The following is a 22,420-nucleotide window of genomic DNA, read 5'->3' as shown; positions in this document are numbered from 1 at the left end:
GGAGCCTGTCTGGGAGGGAACACAGATTCTGTATCTTGTATCCCTGACTCCTGTATCCCTGCCTTTTTAATTAGAAGAATTAGAATAGGAGAGTCAAACTCAAGGCCCACGGTCTGGATCTGGCCCACAGGGTGCTTAAATCTGGTCTGCAGGGCCGGCCTGGAAATAGCAAAGAACCGGCCCCTGCTAGTGAAAATAGGGCATGGGTGCCCCATTTCCGGCCTGGACAGCCTCCTGCAGCACCCTGCTGGGCAAAATCAGCACAGTGCTGCAGGAGGCTGTCCAGACCAAAAATGTGGCATGGCCACACTCTATTTTGGTTGGCAGGGTGCTGCAGGAGGTGTCTCCCCCTCCCCCCAGCCAGCCCGTGGAGAACTACAAGGCTGATCTGGCCCTTGAGGAAATCCAGTATGACACCCCTGAATTAGAAGAACTGCATAAGGATTATAATTACAAAGGATTGGAGGTAGTTACAGTCCTCCAAGTAAGCATTGATTCTGATGCACAGAGGATTCCAAAGCATTTTCTCCAGCTTTGTGGAAAACACAGCCATGGGAATTATGCTGGGACCATAATTCTTCAGAGAGATATCAAGGTTTTCCTATTCTAGAGACTTGTTTGAGTTCTATTTAGGACTACCGTACCTCCTGTTGTAATCCTTTTATATTTCCTTTTCTTCTATTTTGAGCACCTAGGAGTAGAAAAGTGTGGTGTACATTACCATAGCAAAATGGAAGTTCCTTTTAGAATTCCCAGTCATTCATGGAAAACTTAGGATGGATAGGGCAAGTCCGGTATGTAAGTCCTTAAATGTCTTCCACAATTTGACTTTTGAATAGCTGAAAAGGACTCTAGTGGTTCTTAGATGTTAAAATCATATACCTCACCATAGATATCCCAGCTATATAGCATCTTACTATTTAGCACATCTTCCTCTGGTAAGAACAGATTTATTTCCTGATAAAGGAGAATATTTGTAACTCAGGATTCAAATGAAGCGTTTGTGGTGCTCTCTGAGCTTGGTTGTTTTCTTGCAGATCAGTGGTGGGATGCAAAAAAATTTACTACCGATTCTATGGCTTGGTGGGCGTGGCAGGGGAAGGATACTGTAAAATCTCCATTTCCTCCCCACTCCAGGAGAAGGTTACTGCAAAATCCCCATTTCCTCCAGGATCAGCTAGGACTCAGGAGGCAGAGAATAGATAGGGGCAGGGCCAGCCAGAGGTGATATTTACCGGTTCTCCAAACTACTCAAAATTTCCACTATTGGTTCTCCAGAACTGGTCAGAACCTGCTAAATACCACCTCTGGTTCAGACTATAATTCTGTGAGATGTGCATTATGCATCTACAGTACTACCTCTTGACCAAAGTGAGACTCTCTGGAAGAAAATGTATGCTTCAGTTCAGCTTACCGAGACTCAGGAAACTTGAAACATCTACTCCCAGCATTTGCTGAGGTAGCGAATGAGCCAGTGTCATTGATTTACCTTACTGGATCCTTCCCTAGCCTCATCCTCTCCAAACACATTCAAGTACAACCACTCTCTGAGGTAGTTGGGGATGGAAGGAGTTGTGGTCTTAAGCATCTGCTGGGCGAGAGAGGAATAAAAACTGTTCTGCAGCATGCAAGCCACTGCAGAGGAGACTGAATCATGGGCATCAAGGGTTGAAGCCAGTGGTGGAATTCAAATTTTTTTTACTACTGGTTCTGTGGGCGTGGCTTGGTGGGCGTGGTGTGGTGTGGCTTGGTGGGCGTGGCAGGGGAAGGATACTGCAAAATCCCCATTCCCTCCCCACTCTGGGGCCAGCCAGAGGTGGTATTTGCCGGTTCTCCAAACTACTCAAAATTTCCACTACTGGTTCTCCAGAACCTGCTGAATAGCACCTCAGTTGCAGATGTTTCATTACCCAAACTAGGCAACATCATTAGTGTTCTTGATGATGTTACCTAGTTTGGGGAATGAAATGTCAGCAAGAAAACGATCAGAGAGCATCAAGGACCTCTCAGCTTTATTTTCCCTTGCCTCATGTTTCTCTTTTCACTTTCTCCTGGATGGGCAACCATCCCAGCATCTATTGCTTGGGCCCATTTATTAGCGACGGTTTAGAAATGTTCTCACTTAAATAGTTAGTTTTCGATTCTTCTTTAAAAAGGCAGCTTTTTAAAATACCTGTTTCAAAATAGATTTACAATTCAAGTTAAGGTCAGGATTAATTTCCTTGACCTTAATATAAAAATAATATAAAATACTATTTTAATATAAATATTAATATATTTAATATAAAAATCCCAAAATCTTCAACCAAAAACTGTCTACTATTGACCTCACCCCATTCCTAAGAGGACTATAAGGGGCGTGCATAAGAGCACAATAGTGCCTACCGTTCCTGTCCTATTGTTCCCTTCATTATATCAAATTAATATAGTTGATGCATATTTTTTACTTATATATATATATTTTCTTCAAGATATGTTGTTTTATCTATGACAATTGTTTGTGTTTACTGTTGTGACAAAAAGAAATTAAAAAAATAAAATAAAAGACTTTCTGAGGAGTGTTGTGCTCAGTATCACACAGACAATCATGTAGAAAAAGGGGAAATTGGTGTAGAAACCATCAATCTGAAAAACAAATCAAATTTCCAGGGAACCTGCTCAGTTTTAACCAACCAATAAAGCCCATTGCTATAAAAAAAAAACCAGTTTGATGCCTTGATAAGCAAACTGCCAGAATACATAATCTTGTTTAGTAATTAATGGGATGTCTTCTGTTGAAACAAACCAGTCTTTTGTCCAGACCAATAATTAGGACTGGCAGTAGTTTGTTGGATATTCAGTTAACGCAGATGTCAAAAATCTGGTGCCTTATTCTGGAGCATATACATTATTGGTACAGTAAATCCTAGCTCTCTATAATTTCTTCCTTTCTTTTTTTTTTTATTGAAAAAGTTTTTACAAAAAAAAGCTTCCCTTTCCCTCCCCTTACCCCCTCCGCTCCTTCAAAAAACCTCCCCCAGGACTTCCCGGAACAAATACAGGGTATAGTTAAAAATAAAACAAACATATGCTAAACATTTTCCCTCCTAACTCAATTATACTCCTGCATTTCTCGTCAAATCCTAACCTCCCCCAATGCAATCAGAAATAATACATCCTAATCATTCAAAGGCAGTCTGATATCTCTTCATCTGATATCTGTTTTGAATATAGTCAGTCCATTTTTTCCATTCATTTAAGTATCTTTCTTGCGTATTGTCTTTCAAAAAGGCTGAGCTTTTTGCCATCTCAGCCAAATTGGCAACTTTCAATATCCATTCTTCTATTGTAGGTAATTCTTTTTTCTTCCAATACTATCCTATCAGTAATCTTGCCGCTGTTATTAGATTTAAAATCAATTTAGTCTCAATTACTGTACAATCCGTGATAATTCCTAGTAAAAAAAATTACGGTAGGAACTTTATCTTCTTTTTCAAAACATTTTGTAGAATCCACCAAATTCTTATCCAAAAAGTCTTAATATTCTTGCAAGTCCACCAAATATGAAAATATGTAGCATCATCACAATTACATCTCCAACATTTTGCTTGCATATCTGGATACATACACGATAATTTCTTAGGATCTAAATGCCATCTATAAAACATTTTATAAAAATTTTCCCTTAAATTCTGTGCCTGCGTAAATTTAACATTTCTAACCCAATTTTTTTCCCAAGTTTCCAATAATATTGGCTCCTGAAAATTTTGTGCCCACTTTATCATACAGTCCTTTACCAAATCCCTTTCAGAATCTATTTCAAGTAACACATTATACAATCTCTTTATATGCTACTGAGACTGATTTCTAATTTGCTTTACCAAATTTTCCCTTTCTTCTTGAATTGAAGTTTCTTACTCTTTTTCAGTCATATTTTCTGTTAGGCTGTCAGATTGCTTATTAACAAACTGTAGCAAGTAAGAAAGGTAATATTAATGGAAACATGTAAGAATAATTACATTGATGGAAACATGCAAGAATAATTACATGAGAAACATTTTCTTCAAATTCCCAGCAACAAGATAACATTTGGAAACGGAGAGACAGATAATTCCCTGATTCATTGGAGTATAAGAAAGGATAGGAGATACAACACAATCAAATTTGTAAGTAGTAGTTAGCAATATGTTCTGTTGCAAAGTGAGACAGTTGTTAAGGGAATTTTGCCCCTTTTTATGACCTTTCTTGCCACAGTTGTTAAGTGAATTACTGTAGTTATTTGGTTAATAACACGTTTGTTAAGTGAATCTGGCTTCCCTACTGACTTGACTTGTCAGAAGGTTGCAAAAAGTGACCACATGACCCTTAGGACTGCAGCAGCATCCCCATGGTCACGTGATTCAAAATTCAGACACTGGACAACTGACTCATATTTATGACAGTTGTCATAAGTGTCTGAATTTTGAATCACATGACCATGGGGATGCCGCTTCAATCCTAAGTGTGAAAAACAGTCATAAGTCACTTTTTCAGTGTTGTTGTAACTTCAAATGGTCACTAAACAAACTGTTGTAAATTGAGGATTACCTGCAGTTGATTTCCTGGTCCTGGTTTATTAGTAGGTCTGATAGGAACTATCCTGAAATTGCCCAAAACATTCAGTTCTTGGCAAAATGGCAAAATCAGGGTTTTTATTACTGCACTGTATACATATTATCCAGCGCATATTTCCAAAACCTAATTACACCTAAGACAGCTGTACACATATCCATACATTATTTGATTATCCATCATTTGAAAATGACTGCTAAATCAGTAAATTAGTCACACTAAAAGACATGGTGTGAGATAAAAGTAGACGAGTTGATGCTTTGTCCAAATATAACCATTTTTAAGTTTCCCCAGGTGAATATACCTAATGAGAAAGAAAAAAATTAAGATAGCACAATAAGCCAGTGAAGCTATACAAAAAGGCTTAGGAAGTAGAAACACTAGTTCATAGATGAAAAGTTTAGAACTGTAGAACTTGTGTCAAGAAGGTACAAAGAATGAACTCAGGTTGGCATAGGGCTTCTTTATAGAAATCCAAAGAAAAGGAAAATAAAAGAATCCATATATCCAGATGCTCAGTGAAGAAAGCAAAATACAAATGGGTAACATAAGAAAGATAAAGCTACTCAACACCTATCTTGGTTCAATTTTCTCCAACAAAAGTGCTCTGTGATCCAACAAAACATTGTGAAGGGCAAGGTGAAGGGGAGAGATTGAAAGTAGAGACATAGACCGGGAATGTCTCTTTATTTTGAATCAGTTTACTCTCGAGGACCAGATGAACTGCCTGCTAGCTAATTGAAAGAACTAGCTGTTATCTAGCTAAACCCTTATGTATTATCTTTAAAAAATCTAAAAAAAACCTGGTAAATCAATCGCAACAATACACGAGCACACAATAGATTTAAACTTAATGTGAACCACTCCAATCTTGATTGTAGAAAATATAACTTCAGTAACAGAGTTGTTAATGCCTGGAATGCACTACCTGACTCTGTGATCTCTTCCCAAAATCCCCAAAGCTTTAACCAAAGACTATCTACTATTGACCTCACCCCATTCCTAAGAGGCGTGCATAAGAGCACCAGCGTGCCTACCATTCCTGTCCTAATGTTCCCTTTGATTGTATCCAGTTCATATGGTTATTTCATGCTTATACTTATATATACTGTTGTGTTTGACAAATAAATAAATAAAATAAAATAAATAATGAAGGGTAACAATTATGGCTGGCAATTCATGAAACTGTAGTGTAAGTTCTCCAACCATAGTTGAAATTCATGAAAAGCCCTCCTACTGTTGCAACAAGAAGGTCAAGAGGTTTTCATAATCAGTTTTCCATGAGCTGTTCTTTTTTTTTCCTGCAATGCTCCAGCGGTGTTATCTAAATTAGGCAACAACGAGTGCTGACAATAAATCATGTTAGCTTTTCCAAATGAGAAATATCAGAATAAGTTGGATCAACATGTTTTTTTTAAAAAAAGAACTGTATTATTTCACTAAAGGTTTTTTTTTTTTTTGGGAGATAAATCACAGTAACAGCATTCTGATGGAATTTCTCAAACCTTGCAATGCCGTAACCCCTTCACTTTATTACAATTGATCTTTCTCATCACCTTGGTATCATTAATTAAAAAACTGGTCTAAATTGAACTCCTTGAGAAATAGATTGGCTTTAGAAGATAAAACTGACCAAAAATATTATTTCATATAAAAATAATTCGGAAGCAGATGGCATTTCATGATAACGAAATGTGAGAAAAGTTATCTGAGTTGTTAGGACGGAAGAAATAAAAGAACCTGTCTGATTCCCCTCTTGAACGTGGATGGTGAAAATAGTTATATGTAATGTCATACTGCTTGATATATAAACAAATGTAAAAGTCTAGGAGCAGCAACTGTAATCCTAAACTCTCTGGCATATTTTATCAGGTAGATACAATTATTTGTCCCAGAGACCTATCGAACTATTACAGGTGTATGGTTACATATATAATGTTTTGGGTTTTTTTACATTTATATCCCACCCTTCTCCGAAGACTCAGGGCGGCTTACATTGTGTAAGGCAATAGTCTCATTCTATTTGTATATTTATATACAAAGTCAACTTATTGCCCCCCCAACAATCTGGGTCCTCATTTTACCTACCTTATAAAGGATGGAAGGCTGAGTCAACCTTGGGCCTGGTGGGACTCGAGCCTGCAGTAACTGCAGGCAGCTGTGTGATAATTTTTCATTGATAAGCCCCAATTACACACACCAAGTTATGTTAAAAAGGAATCAATAGAAGTAACATTCTTTACATTCTTCATTAGGAGCTTAACTCCCAATGTTTTCAATACAATTAGAACTAAGCCATAAACTTACATTTTTCCCACTGTGCTTCAACAAGCTGGCAGTCCAGAAAGCCTGTAGTACAATCCTGTCAAATCTGTGGCTTTGCTTATACAAGGAGAGCCCAATCCCTGCCAGATATGCTCCAGGCTTTCCTTCCTGCTCTGCCATCACAAGCAAGAAAAATAGGAGATTTTGGCTTAGCTGCTGTAATGTGTACAACATTTTAATAACTGGTTCTCATGAATCAGACTGAACCAGCTAGATAACACTCTTATAGGGCTTTTTTTTGAGACTGATCCTATTGTCGATCCGTTGAAATACTGCAGATAGCTTGCCCATGAATGCAAGAAAATATTCCATCGATAAACGTCATTAAAGAATTGCTAGGAAGTCAGGTGAAGAAGGGCAATTTTGACTTCTGAAACTATTGACTTGGGACACTGCCTGATACAGGCCTTTGAGAACACATTTATATTAATATGTGGACTTTCCTCCTGAAGTTTCCTACTTTTAATCTAATAGTATGAAAAGACATTCATAGAATTTGTTTCCCCTCCTGCTGGCTCCCAGATCAGTACTTCGGCTATGCCCATCTTCCTTTCTACAGAATAGATAACAGCTCCTATTTTTACCATTTTAGGGCATAAAACTCAATGACCGTTATTAAGTTTTAACTTAATTACAGCCGCAAGACTTTTGATTGCTCAATATTGGAAGAAAGAAGAATTACCCACAATTGAAGAATGGACACTTAAAGTATCAAATCTAGCAGAAATGGCAAAAATCTCTGCTTATTTGAAAGACTATACACAAGAAAAATATATTTTAGAATGGAAAATGTGGATTGATTATATTCAGAATAAGTATCAGATAAAAAAATATCGAATAGCATATGAGTAAATTTAGGAAATATTTTGTATTAGATATATTTCTGAAGGAGAGGGGAATTGAGAGTGTGATTAAGTGTGGAGAGACTAGAGATTATAATTTAGGAATTATTTTAGATTATGATTGTTAGTTTTGATACCCTGCATTTTGTTCTGGGAAGTCGGGGTGGGGGCGGGGGGTATGGGGAGGGAATTGGGGGTTGAGGCTAGAGATGGAGTGATGGTGAATGTACAGGGATTATTGAAGATGTATAAATATAATTAATGTAGGGTCGGGTCTGCCCAGTTACCATTTTAGAACGGTGGGGAGGGAGAAAAGAGAGAGTAGGAGGTAGGAAAGAGGAGAAGAGGAAGGAAGAGGGGTAGAAGAGGGAGAAGGAGTGGAGGGTGGAGGGAGGAGAGGATGTAGCTAAGAGAAGGAGAGGAAGGTTTGGAAAGAAGGCAGAAGAAGGTAGAAGAGGGAAGAGAGTTAAAAAGGGGGGTGGTGACTGGGCAAGCCCGACTAATTGTATATAATTGTACATTGGATGAATTATTTGTTATGATTGTAAAAATAAAACTTTTTTATATATAAAAAAAAACAAAAAACTCAATGACCTGGTTTTCCTTTCAACATATTCATGTAACCTATAGCAGGAACAGTAAGTACCATACTTAATGTTTTCCTCTTGTAAAATCTCAAGAGGTTCCTGGAATGAGATGGTGATAGGAGTAAAGTCCAATAGAAACCTAATTGTGTGAAAACAATCACTTTAATCTCATTCCCTAATACAATTGGAATGCTCCAGTAGGTTTCAAGAACATGTGAAAGTACCTCCACAGGGATTCCTCAGAACCAAGATTTAATTTGAAGCCAGGAGGGCTGTTTGCACCTTGCATTTGAATCTTCTTCCATGCCTGCCTCTTCTCATGGGACAATGAAAACACGTTAGCATAGGAAAGTCAGAAACATACATTCATTTGTATGTACGATATCCATCTCAGAAAAGACTAGTCTGATGATATTTCAAGAGCTATTGAATACCAGTAAGGATAGCGAAATACTTTGGGGTTGTAAAAGGAACTTGAGTGGATATACAGTTGAACTCCAAAATACAGAAAATTAAGGGTGAGTTTACCCCTGGAGAGATTATGGCTTTTTGTTGAAAATGATTCTAAGAACTACAGCAATGATTGCACTGTAGAAAGTTTTCTTCTGAATCTAAAGCACTTCTGTCCATAAAATACAAGATAGGGAAGTTTAGTTGAATATCATGGGGGGTGGGGAATCATAGCAATAAGAGTTGTTCAACAGTGGAGCAGACAGCCTTAGACTCTCCTTTGCCGGAGAGGTTTAAACAGAACCTGGATATCCATTTGTTGAGAATGCTGTAGTAGTGATTCCTATGCTTGACAGAAAATTAAAGTAGATAACTTCAAACTTATATTCTATGATGATGACGTTGATGATGATGATCGTTATGATTAGATGACACTGATAATTCCATCAGGTAATTCTAATTGAATTGGATCCTTTCCAAAATCTAGGATAGCTAAAAATGCCATTGTTGTATACATGCTATTCAAAGTAATGCAACATTTTGTAATTGATGTGTTGAGATTCTGTTCATTCCTAATTATGTCCAAATGCTTTTCTAAATATCGTGGTGTGACACGAAGCATACCAACCATGGTTGGCACTAACTTCCCTTTTTTACAATCACTTGATCTCTATTTGATGGCCATTATATTTTTTCTGGCTCTTTTTATTTCATTGACCATTGTATCTCTAGCAACATCGATGTCAATTATCTATACGTGTTACTTTGTAATTACAGTAATCTCTGTCATAGTATGAGCCAAATATTTATCAGTTTGTATTTAGAAATACCGTAGGATGTTCACCTTTTCATTCTCAACCACTTTTTCAGTATTTTGATTTTACTAATTCTTTGTTGCTGCTAAAGTATAATTCCTATTAAGATTCCAATGAATCAAGTTGGCATTTTATTGTGTCATTCTAAATGCACAATCTGCACAATCTTCTTACATCCATTTATGAGGTGTTCAACAATCTCCTCCTGTTGTTTGCATAACTGCCATTTACTGTCATGCTGAGTTTTCTCAAATTTAGCTTTCATTTCAATTGCACACAACTGTTCTTAAGATGCTAAAAGGAGCCTTTTCTTTTACTTTTTTATTACGCCTTTTTAACCATTTGCTGTATATTATTATTATCTGTGGGTAATCCATAGTTAGATTCTCAGTCTAATATTGGTGGAAACTTAATAATTCAAATCCTAATCAAGGACCTAAGCAGTATTAAAGAAACTTCTACAAATATAAGAAGTTCCAAGCAGGGTGGGTGGTTGTTGTTGGTTTATTTTTTGTTTTGTTTTTTGTTTTTTTAAATTAGGGTGTTCAGGTCTGATAAATTCATCATTTTCAGATATCAAGGAAATCCTTAGATATAATCAGGGATGATGATGACGATGACGACTTGTTACACAGTTAGATGTTTAGATGGATGTGGCATTATTATCTACCTATCTAGTCCTTCCCAAGGACCTGGGTTAAGCAGATGTTGTTTGAAGTGTTGGGAAATTGCCAGTCAAGCTGGAAGGAAGAGTCAAGTAGGGGATTAGCTTTGAGTTCTTGTGCAATCACAAAAGGAATAAACCTGACTCCTTCCTTCCTCAAGATCTGCTTATTCCCAGAGGAAAGCAAGCAGTCTGGTGAAATTCTTGTAAAATAGATAGAAGTCAATAAGGCTGCTGACTTAAACTACTCAAGAATGGTTCTGTTTGGCATTGCTGCAGGATGTAAGCTGTTCCAAGTAAAGCTGCCTTTTGCAATTGACTGATCGTGGTTTTGTTAATGCTGAAGGAGGTCAAGTGGTATTTCTGTTGATTTTGAAATTTCACACAAGACACCTGTCACTATTGGTATTACTTTTTCTTTCTTTGGCACAGTTGTTCTATTTCTATTTGCAGGTGTTTGTATTTTGTTATCTTCTCCACTACTTTCTCGTCTAATGTCTCCTGGTACTGTCATTTCCAGTATCCAGACTTTTTAAAATCTTTCTTATTGAAATTGCTAAGCCTGGGTTGTTATGTTACGTGGAGGGGCTTGTATGTTTAAATTCTAAAATCCCAGGGCACTTTAGCATCTTCATTTTCTATTACTTCATCTATTTTATAATCCTACCCATTCTTGCCTGCAGGCAAGTGGCATTTCTTGCACATCTTCCAAAGCACCATTCTTGCTATTCTACCATGCCATTGTTTGTAGTCTGTCTGTGTGATGTTGCAGCAGCTAACTAGGTGGAAATCAGCTATTTCTTCAGCTTCTTTGCAGGGATAGTATTTTCACTCTGTTACTGTCTTCTCAATTCTGGCTTTGTATGCATTTGTTCTTAAGGCCTGTACTTATGCAGCCAGAATTAACCCATCTCTTTCTTCAGAGTTATTGCTCTTAGCCATTGCCAGGTCTAATTGTCATCTGCTTTGCTTTCTTCTTTTTTATGTATTAGCCATGTAATACTTTGCCTTGCCATCTCTCTTTTTTATTCTTCATTTGGTGTTTCTTGTAAGCCAGTTTGGTCTCTCCAATTCTCAGGAAGCCTTCATTGTTTACTAGCTTCAGTACATCTTCTTCATTATCCTTCAAATATTCTTCCAATGCTCTTTTTTTTCTTCATTTGTTTAGTATTCTTGCAACATTCTACGCCCACTTATTTTTTTTGGCAAGTAGAATCTGTCAACATTGTTCTATGGATGAAGGACATGATTCATTATCATCATTTTTCTGGCCTTTCTATCCAGGGCTTTTAGTTCTGTTTGAATAGATTCCACTATTCCAGCTGTGTATCTAATGAGTGGAATTGCCCAAATGTTAATTGCCTTGATGGTATTTCCTCTACTGAATTTGGATTTTAGGATTTTCTTCACTCTTTTGATGTATTCATTTCTAACCTTTTGCTTGACTTCAGTGCACTTGATGTTGTCAGCTTGAAGGATGCCCAGGTATTTGTAATGATAATGTTCATCCAAACTCTCGATGTTTTTTCCATATGACATTTTGATTCCTTCAGATCTCACTATTATTGTTACATTTTTAATCTGTATCATTTCTCTTCTTCGGAGTATGTTAAGATGGGTGTCCATATAAATTGAATAAATGAATAAAATAAAAACGAATAAACAAATGTTCACCAATTATTTTGCTGGAATTTTTCTTTTCTGCAGAGTTCATACCAAGTTGTGCTTATAAAGTTGGGAAGAGGGATTGGTGTCATTTCATTTAAATTTGACCCCACTCAATTCTATACCCATTCTGCTTTTATCTGTTAGTGGGCTGGAAGATGATAAAGTTTTAAACTTTAAAAACACAAGTGAATGCAGTGGGGAATAAAGATGACCTGATAGATGGTGAGAGAAACAAAACGGTGTAAAGAATAATTGCTGCTTATTAAGTATTAAATTAGGTTAATGTTTATGTTTAAGAATTTATGGATGGGCTAACTGTTACATTTCAAACTAACCCAACATTTATTTATTTGTTGTTAGAATGTTGTGTGAATCCAATATTTTGGTTTGTGAAAAAACTCACATAGTTGTTCCATGCCAGCTTAACTCAGTGCATTCCCTTTCATTCCTCCGTAGCTGACCCATCCCCACCCATCCCTGTCTCATACTTCGATAAAGAACATATCTCCTAATGAGGTATTGAACTGAATATACCCTCAAATCATTTTCTAATTTAGCTTATGAGCCTTCAGTGGGAATCAGAGCTATTACTATTGACTGTTACTATTTTTCTTTGCAGCATGGTAACACCTGTATTCTTAAAATTAATTTCTTATTTTCATAAATGTAAAATAAAAATGAAATAGCAAGTGAGGAACCTTGAATATATCTAAATATTTGAGGTAGGGAGAAAGGCAACAAATCTCTATATATGGACCAAGGTATGGACTTTCTAGGAAGCTGTTACAGATGATGTAAGTAGTAAACTTTAGTGGCCGTGATGGCTCATGTGGTTAAGATGCTGATTATTGAAAAGTCAACAGGTTGGCAGTTCAAAACCCAAGAGCAAGCCACATGACGAAATGAGCTTCTGCCAATTTGCCCTAAACTCCTTCCCATCTAGCAGTTTGCAAGCATACAAATACAAGTAGATAAATAAGTAATAGGCAACACCAGCTAATATTTCAACCAACCTTGGTAGGAACTTCCAACATGTAGTAGTAGTAGCAGTTAATAGTAGTAGTAAACCTGCTAAGCTTATACAAATAGGTGGTGTTATGTTCATAAGTGATAACCAGAGTTTGTCTAAACCAGGGATGCCCAGGCTAAGCCTGGATAATCAACCAATAACCAGTTTAATTGTAGCAACATTTAGATCTAGTCTTCAGTGTTCCTTGCAGTGGTGAAATTCAATTTTTTTTTTACTACTGGTTCTGTGGGCATGGCTTGGTGGGCATGGCAGGGGAAGGATACTGCAAAATCTCCATTCCCACCCCACTTCCAGGGGAAGGATACTGCAAAATCTCCATTCCCTCCCCACTCCTGGGGGGAGGATATTGCAAAATCTCCATTCCCACCCCACTCTGGGGCCAGCCAGAGGTGGTATTTGCTGGTTTTCCAAACTGCTCAAAATTTCCACTACCGGTTCTCCAGAACCTGCTGGATTTCACCCCTAGTTCCTTGATAAAGCCAAATAAGCCAGATCAAAAGCCTCTTGCTCTGTTCACTGAATTATTTTGAAATTAGAAGAGGAATAGTCCATAATTATATCCAGTTACATAGCCCTATTAACCACCAGAGCAGCTTTTATTCTGAATGAAGTCTGATCCCATAGGAAAAAGCATTGGTGTATTAATCTTCAATCCTTGAACTTAATGAACACACCCAGCTCTAATTAGTGTACTCTTATTAAAACTCATTAAACCATTTTTGGTATCCATCAAGAGGAAGATAGAGGGGGACACAATGATCTGAATGTTAGATGGGATGAAATTAAATGACAAAATCCTCTCTGTTCTTTATATGGAGACACTGAATTTTGGAATGAATATATATTTTTCCCTTTGATCAATTGCATGTTAATACTCACCGATCAGATTTGATGTAGAACCAGATACTGGGGCTCAGCTGCAAAGGGAAACTCTGAACCTGCTGCCAATTGCATGTCTGATATTTAAAAAGTTCTTACTTTTGGATAAATTACTGAGATTTTTCTTTTTTCTAATGCCAGAAAAACAAATGAGCCTTATGTCCCAGGTTGGACATGAAATCAAACTAAGGAAGTTTTGCATTCTAACTGGCTGTCACAATGGATCTGCCTCTCTCAACTACCTGTAGGAGATTTGGCAAGAAGGTTGTCTCTACTCATGAGCATCTTAAGAGATACTTCGCTCAAATTCAAGCCAAGTTTCTGTCTGAAATATCCCCAAGCTCCTAGCCTATTGATCTGAATTCTCCTGCATATTAAAATGAGGAACAGGAAAGGTCAACCTCCTTGAGTCATAAAACATAAGGTCCTTGATTGATGCTATTTGTGTTGCAAGTGGGAATGTTGAAGGAAAAAATGGAAAGTAGCTCCACGGAATTAGGTGAATTCCCAACAGTATCATTTGGTGGTTTGTGATCCAGAGCATCAACTGCTTCACACATTATATTTGTTTGGGTTTTTTAAAGATACATTCCATATCTTCTAAGAGAACTGTTACAGTATGTGTCAGCAAATGTGCTTTCCTGTCTACAAACAAGATATGGTGCAAATCAAATAGCTGGCATTACGTAATCTTCCATTCTTGTGTACACAGTTCATATACATAGTCACCGAAAATAAGATTCTCACTTCTTTTGCTAGTTCTGATAGAAAAACTATTGATAACTTGACCCCGGGTAGAGGCCTTTCCCCAGCCCTAAAGTACCAGTGCTAATTTAGGATCATAGCCACTGTTTGGGCTGAGAGGTAGCGCATAATTTCCATTCCAACTGATGGAGTAAAAGCTCCTGAATGGGAGACTGTCTATGTGTCTATTATTGTGCTGCTGAGATCATTTGGTTGGGGCACTGGGGCCGTGCCTAAAGCAGGACAACAGTTAGGTAATCTTTGCTGAATTCCAAGCCAAGCAGAAATATTTTAGCTTGTTTTTTGTTATGCTGTTTTCCTATTTGAGGCAGGTTTTTTTTTTTTTTTTTGTTTACATTTATACCCCGCCCTTCTCCGAAGACTCAGGGCGGCTTACAATGTATAGGGCAATAGTCTCATTCTATATTTGTATATATTTACAAAGTCAACTTATTGCCCCCCCAACAATCTGGGTCCTCATTTTACCTACCTTATAAAGGATGGAAGGCTGAGTCAACCTTGGGCCGGGCTCGAACCTGCAGTAATTGCAGGCTTTGTGTTCTTAATAACAGGCCTTACCAGGCAGAGCTAAACCGGCCCTTTACCGCATGCACTATTCTTTATAGGTTAAGCATTCTGTTTACCTCAGTTTTTATTTCCTCTACTGAATATACCCATTCAGTATAGAAGTGTGCTTAGTAACTTCATTGTTTTGGCCTTTCTGGTTTATAAGAGATGCATAGAGCTGGTGCCAATTGGTCAAGGTACACATATCGCAGTATTGAGTGAGATTTTGCTAGAGATAGCTAGTTAATATGATGCTTAGGAGTATAGGAAGCAAATTATTTGACCATCTAATTTTCCCTGTTTACCCCAAGGTGGAATAAACCACAGGCCACACATAGCCCTCAAGCTTCCATTTACGGTCCCCAAACACTGTATTTTCAAAGGTCTGTTGCAAACTGCCAGCTTCCAGGAGACTGACTTGGAGCTAACATATGAAAAAGATTGCCTACCTATATCTATGTTGATCAGCTTTGTCTCTTTTTAGTAGCAACTGGTGATACCAGGGGATGAACTAGAAACCTACATGCCAAGTTTATACCAGGAGTGTCCCAACTTTGGTAGCCTTATTGCGGGGAATTCTGGAAGTTGAAGTCCACAAGTCTTAAAGTTGCCAGGATTGGACACCCCTGGCCTGTACATTGGGCTCTATCCCCCAGCCCTTTCCTCACATGCAAAAATAGAATGGCTAAGGAATATCGGAAGCAGCACTGAGGGAAGAGAGAAGACTCAAAGGATACATGCAACCTCCACTCCAACTTCGCTTTGTCTGTATCAGGTCTGAATTATTGCTAAGAGAGTGTTCAGATATACTCCTCCTGACTAAATAGTCCAGTCCCAGGATATAATATATTTTACACTTTGGATGGATTGCCCACTGGCTGACAGGAGTTGGGACAAAAGAAAGTGGGGGGAAAGCATTGAGGTATAGTATCAGGTCACTTACCTGAATTTGCATAAAGGTTAGTGGATGGAAGAAAAAATAGTATTACTATTGTGTAACTCACAATATCCCTGGTTTTTATCTGCTGTTTTCAGGCGGGTTAATTTCATATACTATACATATACAGGTTGACTTATAATTGTTTTTTTAATGACAATTCAAAGTCATGATGGCCTTGGAAAATGATTTACGACCTGTTCTCATGCTTATGACCATCACACCATCCCTGTGGCCAATGGATCACATTTTGGGGCCCTTGGCACCAGGCTTATATTTAAAACTAGCTGCGGCATCTTGCGGTCACATGATTGCAATTTGCAACAATCTGAAAAGCAGCATCAATTGGGGAAGCTGGATTCGCTTAACAACCATAGTAAAAATGGTCATAAAATCAAGTCTGGTCATGTGATGACTTGCTTTACGACTGCACTGATTTATGATGGAAATTCCAGTCCCAATTATAGTCTTAAATTGTGGACTGCCTATAGTTATTAACCCTTGAGAGCATCCACATTTGCAGTGCACAAAGTTAAAGAAAAGTGCCTTGGATGGTGGGGGGGAGGGAAAGGAGAAATTTTTCAGTCTTACCAATGCCAGAGTAATGCTAATCATTTAGGTCCACTTTTTCAATCCCAGAGCCCTTAGCTATGTTGTATTTTGTGTCCCAGTTAGCTGGGGAAGGGAAAAGGCAAAAAGTTCAGGCTGTCTGGCAGATACCAGATTGGCAAAGGTTGATAGGCTATGAGATGTGCAGCCCTGAAAGCTCTGCACGTCTCCTAAAAGGCTGCTGTGCGGTTTTCAATATGCAGAGGGTCACTCAAGTGTTTAGCTCAGCAGCACAATCCAATGATCCTTTCACTCTTCCAGATTGAGTTTGCTTTCCTGGTTGTCGCTCAGATCAGTTTTTCACCTCGAGGCACAGGGAGACACAGCTCTTCATCAAATTGTAACCATTAACAAGGGGGCACTGTGACTATTTATCAGGCCTTTTAATCATTTTTGATGCAACCCCTCTCTGTCTCTTTCTCATTAATCACTATCAGGCTCCTGGAGCCAAGCACCGATTATTGAGAAATTTACAGAGCTGGCTAAGCAATCGGAGGCTGATGGGTTCCAATAATGTAATGTGAAGGATTCCTCCTTGTCCCAACACTGGGGCCAGACCTGATGACTTTCAACCATATCCCAAAGTTTATGGAGATTCTCAGTCATCCAGGTCGTGATTGGTCCAAAGGTGCTTTTTCAAAAGGCAACTGGGATTTGTTTTTCCTTGAAGCTTCTCGGATGAGAAGTAAAATGTCTTCAAGGAAAAACAAAGCCCAGTTGCCTTTTGAAAAATTACCTTCAGGATAATCACGACCTGGATGACTGAGAATCTCCATAAACTTTCAACCATAGGTTGCATTCCGCCCATTGCCTCTCACTTTTCCCACAGAATCCATTCAGCTCTGTTTTCCTACCAGGCAGTTCTGTGTAAGCTAATCAGGCTCATTGAGATTATCAATCCTAGCAGGACACTTTCATTCAAGTTGTTCTGATAAACAACTGTCCTTAGATATCTCTCCATGGAATTAAGCCCAGTAGGGTATTCCTATCAATATCCTGAATATATTATTATGCACAATAAAAAACAAAACACCATGCTATTCCTCTGCTGGTAACAGTATTTACTTTAGAGCAGTGTTTCTCAACCTTGACAACTTTGAGATGCATGGATCATAACTTGCTGACCAACTACACCCAACGTGTAGCCCTCAATGGAACTGCATCTACACGGAGGGAAGTATGCAGTGGGGTACCCCAAAGCTCTGTTTTAGCCCCAGTACTCTTCAACATCTTCATCAATGATTTGGACAAGGGGATAGATGGTGAACTCATCAAATTTGCAGACAACTCCAAGCTAGCAGGAATAGGCAACACTCCGGAAGATAGGCTTAAGATACGAAAGGATTTTGACAGAGTTGAACATTGGACGCTATCTAACAAAATGAAATTCAAGGGTAAAAAGTAAGGTTCTACATTTAGGTAAGAAAAACAAAGTGCACAGGTACAGTATATGTGGTACCTTGCTCAATATTAGTAACTGTGAGGGGGATCTTGGAGTCCTAATGGACAACCATTTAAATATGAGCCAGCAGTGTGCAGCAGCTGCCAAAAAAGCCAACACAGTTCTAGGCTGCATAAACAGAGGGATAGAATCAATATCACTTGAAGAGTTAATACCACTTTATAATGCCTTGGTAAAACCACACTTGGAACACTGCATCCAGTTTTGGTCGCCACAATGTAAAAAAATGTTGAGACTCTAAAAAGAATGCAGAGAAGAGCAACAAAGATGATTAGGGAACTAGAGGCTAAAACATATGAAGAATGGTTGCCGGAACTCGGTATGCCTAGTTTAATGAAAAGAAGGACTAGGGATGACATGATAGCAGTGTTCCAATATCTCAGGGGTTGCCACAAAGAAGAGGGAATCAAGCTATTCTCCAAAGCACCTGAGGGTAGAACAAGAAGCAATGGGTGGAAACTAATCAAGGAGAGAAGCAACTTAGAACTAAGGAGAAATTCCCCAACAGTTAAAACAATTAATAAGTGGAACAACTCTAAGTTTTTAAGAAGATACATATTGGATAACCATTTATCTGAAGTGGTGTAGGGTTTCCTGCCTAAGCAGGGAGTTGGACTAAAAGACCTCCAAGGTCCCTTCCACTCTGTTATTCTGTTAAGGGGAGGTAGTTACAGGCAATCTTCAACTTACAATCTCAACTGGTAGTAAAGCAGTTGATAAGTGAATTGCAGCCAATTTTACAATCTTTTTTGCCACTGCTGTTAAGCAAACGATTGCAATTGTTAAGTGAATTGTGCAGTTATTAAGGGAATCCAGCTGCCCCCATTGACTTAGCTTGGGGAAGCTGGCTGGGACAGTTGCAAATGGCAATCACATGACCCCCGGGTCATACTATACATGCTGATTGCCAAGCACCCAGATTTAGATCACGTGACTGCAGGGATTTTGCAACATTCCTAAGTGCAAAGACCAACCGTAAGTCACTTTTTTCATTGCCATTGTAACTTTGAACAATCATTAAACAAATGGTTGCAAGTCAAGAACTAGCTGCATGAAGCTTCTTGCGTTAGGTCTAGGCCAGGAAACATCACAAAGATCTCTAATAAAAAAGAGTATAATAAAAAAATAATATATATAAAAGAAAGGAAGACAAACATGTTATATGCAGGACTGTTTTCATCTGAGAACTCCAAGCTAGACTGATTTGGGCTGTCCCTTTGCTTTAGTGGAAAATCACCACCAGCAGCAGCATTATTATAGGTAATTGGACCTCTGGTTCTTATCTCCATGGTGTTAGAGCACCCAAGCATGTGGGGAGGGTGCTTAAAATCCTTCCATCCTTTGGTGCTGAGAAGTGTTTTTTTTTTAAATACAATAATTTCTCTTTAGGAAATAAACCTTGTTCCCTACACACACACACACGAAGTGACAAGACTGAAAGGAAAAGAGATATGTGGAATGAACATTTACCACTCTGGAAGGAATGACACCCTTTTTCAGGTGGTTTTCATTTAGCAATCCCTCAAGGATGATCAGAAGATGTGAGAACTGAGAAACTGGCTTGGCCAGTGGCTCTGGCATTTTCCCAGGGTATGATGGCATGCAGATACTTGGCTTCACTGGCTGACTGTGGCCAGGAGCAGAGGTGGTATTCAGCCGGTTCTCACCGGTTCGGGTGAATCGGTAGCAGCAATTTGACCTGGGTCGCCGAACCGGTAGCGACTTCTGGCTGGCCATAAAGATAAAAGGTAAAGGTTCCCCTCGCACATACGTGCTAGTCGTTACCGACTCTAGAGGGCGGTGCTCATCTCTGTTTCAAAGCCGAAGAGCCAGCGCTGTCCGAAGACGTCTCCGTGGTCATGTGGCAGGCATGACTCAACGCCAAAGGCGCATGGAACGCTGTTACCTTCCCACCAAAGGTGGTCCCTATTTTTTCTACTTGCATTTTTACGTGCTTTCGAAACTGCTAGGTTGGCAGAAGCTGGGACAAGTAACAGGAGCTCACCCCGTCGCCACTTGCTCACCTCACCCAGCCACTCAAAGCTCGCTCAGCCCGCCCAGCCACTTGACGCTCGCATGCCCCTTCTGGCCGTTCAACACTCGCTCAACCCTTCTGGCCATTCGATGCTCGCTCTGCCCACCCCTGCCCTATATATGTTGCCTTCACCACGCAGCCCGGCGAATCACCTCGCCAGTCGTCTCGCTGATGCTCGCTCAGCTCAGCTCACGAAAGGTGAGCAATGCATGCTCACCTTTCGCCTTGGGTCGGAGGCCAGGGCCCCAGAGACACACTATTCCCCAAGCCCTAGAGCTGCTGCCTGCCTCGGCTGGGTCAGGGAACATGTGATTCCCTGGCTCCGGCCTTGCTCCAGAGCCGCTGCCCACTTGCTGCCTGCTCTCCCTTAAGCACAATGTGTCACCCCATTTCCCCTCCTTCAGAGGCCCCGGCCCTTAATCTCCCCGCTTCCTCCCCCATGACCTGCTCTTTTGTCCTCCTGTGGTCGTGACCTTATCTTCCTTGTTGTAAGATGCCTGCAGCCGCCATGTTTGTTTTTTTTGGTGCGGCTGGACTCCAGCCGCATCGAAAAAACATGTGGCAGTTGCTAGCATCTTGCAGCAAAAATTATTGACCTCCAGCTCCACTTCTTCAACGTGCAGCCGCTGCCCTATTCTATGTGCCAGTCACACTGCCTCTTTGCCAGACAGAACCAAGCTGGCAGCAGCGGCTGGCTGGAGGCTTCTTGCACCGAAAACTACTAGAGGTCTCAAATGCACCGAAAAAGCCGCTGCCATCACTACCCTGTCATTCTGTGGGGGGAAAATTCCTACCAGGTTCTGTGGGTGTGGCTTGGGGGGGTCATTTGACTGAGTGGGTGTGGCTGTGAGTGACTTCAAGTTGGCCATGCCCACTCAGTCACATGAACTCTCCCCACCAGGCCATACCCACAGAACTGGTAGTGGAAAAATTTGAATCCCACCACTGACCAGGAGGTATTATTAATGGGGGTGAAGGTAGAGCTCCCCTGGAGATTCTAGGCCCTAGGGGAAGAGAAAGGGAGGAATACTAGAAGTTGGAGACTAAGTTCATAGCTCAAGCTCAGAAATAATCAAATCTTTTGCCTAGATCTAAGAACCAAAGGAAACTTGCTGTTTGACCAAGTGACATGGGCCTATTGAAGATAGAAAGGAAGCATCAGATTTTTTTAAAAAAGTAATTCCCACTAGCATGCTCCAATCTTTAAGTCTGCTGGTTGTGTCAGTGGGTAGCATCTCCTCAGCACTTCATTTTATATTTGACACCCTCAGCATTATACCCATTAGAATTTGCATCTTCCAAACACAAACTTTTTTGTGTTGTTTGCTTCCTGCTTTATTGGCTAAATGGAAGTGTGCCTGCAGACAGATGGAGATACACTAAAAAGAATACAAAGCCCCAGACATACAAAGGAACACAAAGGGAGCTTAGCATCTATCTGTAACCCTGCCAAGGCAGGTGGCCTTGAGAAATAAATCATTGGTTCCTTGGTGCAAATTCAATGACCCCAGCTTTTTCCTCCAGTTTAGTTCACTGGTTCACATGAAAGCTGGGGGGGGGAAACCATACCCAACCGTGAAAGAAAAGGACAATAGTAATGGCCTTCTTTTGAAAAGCAGACCCAGGTGGTAGAATGGTGGGAGGCTATGGCAAAACATATTCAAAATCTTGCCAAGAAAACTTCAAGAACTTGTCCAGGCAGTCACCATTGATTCAACACTGACTCAAAGGCACACACACCCCAAAAAAATCTCTTTGTAGCACATTCTATAAATCCATTGATTCTTGTCAAGTGCTTTTAGGATATTATCTGTAATTTTTCAACTCTCAGGCTTTCGTAGTTCTGTGTACCTGTGACTCTGCACAGTAGTTTTGTTACTTTCTAGCTGGCTGTGCCTTTTTTCCTAACGGATGTTCATTAACCTACCAGCAGTCTCAATTAGAAGATCATTTGGATATCTTACAGCATATGAGGCAAAAGTTTGACGCATTCTTACTAATAGGCAATTCTCTTTGTACAACTCTGGGCTATGACAGGAGTAGCCTAAGGACTGGTGGTCCTATTGCTTTATTTTTGAACCCTTTGAGTTCAGAAGGTAACCTATTCCGATGGAGTGTATGAGGTTTGTATCAACAATGGCTTTACCTGAACTGTTTTGCTTTGCAATCCTTGAACCTTCAGGACTGGATTATTAATGCTGCTTGGACAATAGTGT

At 39.5% G+C, this 22,420-nt stretch overlaps 1 protein-coding gene across 4 annotated transcripts in view; it reads left to right on the top strand.

Annotated features, from left to right (window-relative positions):
• CPLX2 (complexin 2) overlaps positions 1-22,420 on the top strand; it is a 173,402-nt gene that overhangs the window by 113,666 nt on the left and 37,316 nt on the right. Inside the window, exon 1 of one of the 4 annotated variants that reach the window (XM_058171142.1) lies at positions 15,919-15,936. The exons of the other annotated variants lie outside the window; for them this stretch is intronic. The gene's annotated coding sequence lies outside the window, so the exon portion shown is untranslated. Of the gene's footprint in view, positions 1-15,918; positions 15,937-22,420 lie in introns of those variants that run through there. 4 annotated transcript variants of the gene reach the window in all.

Source organism: Ahaetulla prasina, chromosome 2 (assembly GCF_028640845.1).
Source record: "Ahaetulla prasina isolate Xishuangbanna chromosome 2, ASM2864084v1, whole genome shotgun sequence".
NCBI lineage: Eukaryota > Metazoa > Chordata > Lepidosauria > Squamata > Colubridae > Ahaetulla > Ahaetulla prasina.
Note: the sequence above shows the minus strand (reverse complement) of the source record. Positions and strands in the feature narration are given on the sequence as shown.